This window comes from Ursus arctos, unplaced genomic scaffold, assembly GCF_023065955.2.
Source record: "Ursus arctos isolate Adak ecotype North America unplaced genomic scaffold, UrsArc2.0 scaffold_26, whole genome shotgun sequence".
Taxonomy (NCBI): Eukaryota; Metazoa; Chordata; class Mammalia; order Carnivora; family Ursidae; genus Ursus; species Ursus arctos.
Genome location: NW_026622941.1, coordinates 43,628,379 through 43,635,117, shown reverse-complemented (window position 1 = coordinate 43,635,117; position 6,739 = coordinate 43,628,379). Strand labels below are relative to the sequence as shown.

The window sequence follows — 6,739 nt, the reverse complement described above, 5'->3', positions numbered from 1 at the left end:
CTTAATTGAATGCATGCCACTTCTTCATCTACTGGCCACCGTTAGAAGCCACATAAATCTTCAGTATCAAATCACACAAGAAGGTAGTGGGCAAGCTGCTACTTTAACCAGTTCCCACGCGCCATGTCTGGAGCAGATCAGCCGCCTGAATGTGACCGTCATCTTACCTGGAGGTTAAGGATGGGTGAAACGTGGGTTAAGGATAGCCCGAAAGGACCCACTCCTCATGCCTGTAATGTCCCACCGTATCAGTTTTCTCTTCCTTTATCTCATGAGGGGGCTAATGCTCTGAACCCAGGCACCCAAGCACCTTCATGTTATAAACTTCCTGATATCCCCTTTCCACGCCAATCTCCAGAGCAGCCTTGAGGCAGGAAAGCCTGCAGAACCACCTGGAGCCTGCTGAAAGCCAACACCAAGCAAATGGAGAATCACAAACTGGTATCCAGGACCCTACGCGTCCCTCACCAGCCCCTTGACTGGCTCCTGTTTCTCCTTGACCCCATTCCACTCAGCATTTAGTACCTGCCTGAGCCAAACCTACCCAGAAAGATGAGCCCTCGGCAAACTACAAGTCTCCCGCACATCTGCATAGAAATGTAGTCTCTAAAAAATGCTTTGCCGTGTATTATCTTACTCAATCTCCATCACTGGCCTCTACATAGGAGCTGTAACTCCTAGAAGACAAAGGAAAATCCGAGAGTCTTCCAGTATATAACACTGTACTGCCCTATGTATATGAGAAAGGCAGAACTCAAGATCCTGGCCTCTTGAATCCCAGCTCAAGGAAGGAAGAAATCCCAATTCAAAGAGAATTATCTGCTTTTCTGGATTGTTCACACCATGGATCAGCTCCCCACTTGAAGGGAGAACCAACCTCAGTGAACCACCATGGTCCTGCAACCAGAAGATCCTCTCAGAAATGTGGGCTCCCATCGCTTGGACCTGAAGATAGAGGTTGACAGGGGCCCGTGTGGAGTTTGGGGGGTTCCTCCTAGGGGATAGATAATAACTTCAAGAGCAGAAGACAACTCTAGAGAAGTCATTCATGCCTCCAAAGCCATCCCCTCAACAGGAGAAAGGAGCCATGAACTCAGTCCCCAAATGTCCTGAGCGTGGCCTCCCGGGAAAGGAAACCCGCTTAATGTGGGGAAGTCTTCAAGCCTCTGCACCAAGTCCTGCGCAGATCGAGGCAAGGGGTAGACAACATGATCTTCCAAACCCCCAACCTCCTCCTGGGGAGATGCCAGTCCTACCAATACCTTCAACAGACACATTCCAGAATCTCCCCAAACAAAACCTGCTCTGCGTCTGGTCCCTGAGATCCCAGAGATTGAAACCATAGGGTGAGTGGGATGAAAAAGAAAAGAGGAAGGAAAGGGATGGCTGGCAGTCGGTCAGGAAAGGACCTCCCAGCCAGGATGCCAGGAGTCAGCCAGCCCCAGCTTGCCCTTGTTGACTTAGCAAGTGACAGTTTGGGGAAGAAGGGGAGGAGGGCAAGGAAGTCACACCCCTCCAAACTTGATTCCCATTGGCCCTTGGTATCCTTAAAAGAGCCCAGCAGTATCAGCACCGCTATTCCCAGACCCTCTGAGAATTCTCTGGTTATACTCACTTCTCATCCCACAGCATGAGATTCTCGGCTCTCCTCTTCCTGGCAGCTCTGGCTGGAGCCCTGGTCAATGCTGGTGAGTACGGCCCTTGCCCTGCACGCCACCAGAGCCCTGACAGCCCCGGGCTTATCACCAGTCTTCATTCCTCTCTTTCTTTCCCAGGGCTGTCCTGGCTCCTCCTGCCTCTGCAAATGACTCCTGCCCCCAGGTTTCCACGCACAGCCTCTTTACCCCACTGGTCAGGGGGCCAGGAACCCCCGGCCATGCCTGGTCTCCTGGCTCATCCCCTCACACACCATCCTTTACCCACTATGCTCTAACCACATTGCCTTCTTGCAGGGCTTCCGGACCACCGAATATAGCCAGGCAGGCTGTCCCCAGCACAAGGGTGCCAGGTCGGGAGTAGTGGGGCTAAAATCTAGCCCACACTCCACTTTGCCAAGCAGTGAGCCCTGCCAATGGCCTTGTCTCTCAGGATGCCTCTTCCCGAGAAGTACCAAAAAGGCACTATTCAGACAAGGACAGCCCCGCTGCTCCAAGAACACTGGGACCTTCCTTCCTGCTCTTCCCTCTGCCGGGAACTTTTTTCCTCTCTCTGTCCTCTTCCCCCAGCCAACCCTGAATGTCACCTGCCCAACGCTTTCTCATCTGTCAAATCTGAGTTTAGATATCAATTCTTCAAAAAAGCCTCCCGTGAACATGGAAGAAAAATTAGACCCCTTATCCCAGCAAGCTGGACTTGCCGTCACACGGTGACTTGAGAATTATGTACTGGGATGGAAGCTGGGTCAGGCCGGGGTCTTTCCACTTCCTCAGCACTGAAGCCCCCTCCACTTAGCAGAGAGCTTAAACATCGTGTTGAAAGGATAAAGAGAATGAGGCCTGGGTTCTAACCCCAGAAATTGCTCAGGCATGGCCCATGGCCCGTGCACCGTCCCCTTCTGCCACAGAGGAGCCCAAGTGCCTCCAACCCCAGCGGGTTCCCCAGCGGGGATCTCAGGGCACCTTCACAGGCCAGGGGCCATGGGGAGGAGGGCAGTTCTCAGAGAATATTACACTTCTCCCAGGAGAACCTGCTTCAAACCACTGTAGGAGGGGCTAGATCTGCCAATGAGGCAGAAGTGTGTCTCCCTGTGTCCACAAACTCTGCTGAGAGCTGAGGATAAGGAGTGGGAGGTGGGAGGGTTCACAGGGGTCAGGTTCGGTCCTCACTGTCGCCTCTTTCTTCCACTGCAGAAGGTGCCTCCTCTGATCCCACCCTGGGGGCTGCAGCCGGTGAGTCCTTCCCTCCCTCTTGTCCCCGCCTTCAAGGGGAGAGGCTAACCGCTGGGGATGTGGGTAGAGGCTGGGAGAGGAATGCGGGGCGGGGGCTGTGTCCTGCTCTTGGTGATAATGGGAGAAGCATGGATTGGGGTGGGACAAGCCTAAGGATGAAATGGGACAACCCAGGTGGGCAAAATCAGTAGGAAGAAGGGGGGGAAGGTTTGTGGTGAGTGAAAGGGAGAAAAAGATGAGGTTAAATGATAAGGGAAATGTCCCATGTCCCATAAATGTCCCATATTAATTCCTTCACCCGCACCCTCCCAATTCCTTAGCAAGGTGCCCACCATCCAGCCTCGTCATCATCTCCAACCCTGTTTTCCATATGTCTCCTTCACGTACCGCCCACACCCACTAAATTGAACTGGTTTGCATTCCCCACACCTGTCCCATACAGTCCTTGCCCTGAGTTCTGGCTGACCGACTTCCTGCCCCCAAGGAAGCCCCTTTAGAATAGCCCCTGCCAAAATCCTGCCTTCAAGACCCAGCTTCTCTCTGACATGCTCTCTGATTCCCCCCATACCTTAGCCCAAATCCCTCCCCAGCCCTACCCATTAGAAGTGCCCACCCCTGCCCTCCTTCCAAGAGGCACCATCTTTGTCCATCTGGGCTGTACAACAAATCACCAGAGACCGGATGGCTTAAAAACAGAAATTTATTTCTCACAGTTCTGGAGGCTGGAAGTCCAAGACCAGGGTGCCAGCAGGCCTGTGTTCTAGTAAAGACCCTCTTCCAGGTTACAGACTGCTAACTTTTCATTAAATCCTCACATGGCAGAAAGAGCCGTGGAGTTTCTTTTATAAGGGCACTAACCCCACTCATGAGAGCGCCACCCCCATGACCTGATTACCTCAAAGGCGCCACCTCCTAGAACCGTCCTATCGAGGGTTAGGATTTCAATATACGAACTTGGAGGGGGAGAACATTCAGTCCGTAACAGGCACTTGTGTGTAGAAATCTTACCACTTCCATACCCTGGCACCCAGCACATATCAGGCATCCCAGGGCCCTGCCGCTCGTTCCAAAAATAAACAAACCCTGTGACTTTGCTAAAATCAACCAATTGTAGCTGAACCGGAAGCGACTACATCTGCAGCAAAACCTGCTTCTCCCCAAGAGCCAGCCCAGGAGCCACATGGTGCCGCCCCAAGTACAGAAGAGCTGAACCCACTGAGTAAGTCTGTCTCTATGCCGGCTAACAACCCAGAGAAGTCTCTGGCCACAGGCCTCCACGGCACTTCCACCCACAGAGCCGAGCCCAGGGAGAAACAGACGTATTCATTCACCTGAGCACAAAGGCCCAAACGAGGGTGCACACCGCACCCCCACACGGAGCTTCTGCAATGGTAGCTTTAGCTCCTGCATGGTTTCTTTCCCTGCCCTCCCACCTTCCTGTAAGAAAGAGGCTGGGCCCCTCGGCAACACTTGTTCACTTTAGGAATTTGTATAGGGACAAGGTCTGGTGAGGGGTGGGAGGGGAAGGTGGGAGTTCTCTTGAAAATGACGTGACTTTTCTGCTCATGTGATTTCTTCTGCTCCAAAATTAAAATCCCTGGCAAACAAAGATTTCTTGGTAGCAGGACATGGCTTAGAAGAAGCAAAAAAAGCAGTGCATAAAGGAGTTCAGCTTGGAAAACGTCTTTATAAGGGTGAGTGCATCCCAAGGCAAAGCCTTGTGGGAACAGGAACACTCAGCACCCACCATCCAGGGGCAGGAGGAGGGCAGGAACGCTCGACTCCACCCCACACAGGAGACCGGGAATCACCACAGCCCCTCCCCTCCCCCTTGAACCTTCCCTCCTTCAAATGTCTCCATTTGTGCCTTTAAATGTCTCCAATTTCTCATCCACACTCAAACCACATGGTCGCCTGGTACTAGATTGCCCTGGGGGTCCAAGCCCCAGCCTCGTCACTACAGAGCCTGCCCAGGTGGGGAAGGGGCAGGTGCCTCGGCCTTTGGTGAATCTGACCTCCCACCATCCCTCCAACTTCTGTGCAAGGCCCTCCAGGGGCTGGGTGAGGTTGGAAAGCAGAAGATGGAGTTGAGGGGGACAGACAGGGTAGAGCTCGTGCCTGGGCCCCATGAGCCTCACTCTCGCCTCTGCTTTCTTCTAGGTGGAGCTGACGTGGGACAAAATCTGAAAAACTTGCGTGCAAAACTCAATGTAGTTGGAGTCTGAGAAGTTGAAAAGAACGGGGTCCCTGGACGCAGAGCCTTAAACATGCTTGCAGCCCAGCACAATTAAACAGAAGCATCCAATTCACCGTGTGTCTGTTCTCTGTGGGGTGGGTCCTGGAGGAGATGGAGAGCAAAGCCCTACCCAGAAGGCCAAGAGGCCCTGGGTGTCCTGACCCAGAACCTCAGCCAGTCACAGCCTGCCTTGAGGACACAGCCTCTAACAAGCCCTTTAATTCACACTGAGCCATTGCCACGCGTGCTGGGCCTTGTTCTACCGCAAATGCCACTCCAGTTCTGGTCTAATCCTTCACACACAGTGTCCAGTGACATTTCAGCGTTTCCAAAAATTAAGTCAACTTCCAAAGAACCAGGATTTGTCATCCCCAAAATAGTCAAAGCCTGAGTCATTCTATTAAAGCCATTTTCTGGTGCCCTTATTAAAAATTCATCCCTCCTGCCTTCCATTCACACTTTCTACCCTGGGCCAAAGTGGATGGCAACAGCTGGTTACACCAGATCAGTAAAATAATGAGCCACTGTCGTGACAGCTGGCACTTCACTAAAAAGGCGAGTTGAACCCATTACAACGGTCCATGTGATTATCCTGTATCCCCTGTTTCCCTCCACCGCAGTCTGGGACCACACTTCACACTCTGCACACAGGTCAGCAGGGGAAGCACACTCATGACTACGGAGGAAGACAGGGCAATCACTCTCCCACCAGCCCTCTTCCCGAGCCTGACGCATGACAGGTCTGCTTTCTAGCGCTCCCAGAGTCCTTGATTCTAAACGGTCCTTCCTCCGTCCTACATGACACCCACTCCCTCTATCCTGGAGGTGAGAGAATTCGACCCAGACCCTGTTTTAAATGAATGAAGAAACACATCTCCCTCCTCCCTCGTCCCTCCACGACCACACATCCCCCATTTCTGAGAACGCTGCCCACGAGGCACAGGGGGCCCTCCGGTAGCAAGCCCCCTTGAAGTGCCGATCACAATCAACAGTGGATACCTAGGCCCCTTCACACTCAAGTAGACTGCCACCCTTTTATGTGTTGAAGTGTGTCCCCCAAAATCATTTGTGGAAGTCCTAACCCCTGGCACCTCAGAAGGGGACCTTACTTGGAAGCTGGACCGTTGCAGAGGTAACTGGTGAAGTCATACTGGACTACGGCGGACCCCTAATCCAGTAAGACTATTGTCCTTCTAAGAAGAGAGAAATCTGGACACAGAATCACACATGATGTGTCCCACACAAGGGTAGATGGCCAGGTGACAATGGAGTCAGAGCCAAGGATTGCCAGCAAACACCGGAAGCCAGAAGAGGCAAGAAAGGACTCTCCCCTAGCAGTTTCAGAGAGAGCACGATTCAAGATCATCCATTGTACTTTATTGTGGGAAGCCCTAGGAAACTAACACACACTCCCTTCCCCAAACTCATCCTCTCGCCAGGCTACAGGCTTCATCTTATAACCAGAAGTACATACCCTTTGACCCCATCACTCATTCCCCCCACTTCCCAGCCTCTGGCAATCACCAGTCTACTCTCTGTTTCTACGAGTCCAGGTTTTTCTAGACCCCACATAAGTGAATTCACACAGTATTTGTCTTTCTCCGTTTAACTTTAT

General features: G+C 52.4%; 1 long non-coding RNA gene across 1 annotated transcript; it reads left to right on the top strand.

The window, feature by feature from the left end:
• Nucleotides 1-1,597: 1,597 nt before the first annotated feature.
• Nucleotides 1,598-4,101, top strand: LOC130541869 (uncharacterized). The gene is made up of 3 exons (XR_008955942.1): nt 1,598-1,688; nt 2,850-2,888; nt 4,003-4,101. It is a non-coding gene; the product is annotated as an uncharacterized LOC130541869 (long non-coding RNA).
• The last annotated feature ends 2,638 nt before the right edge of the window (nt 4,102-6,739 follow it).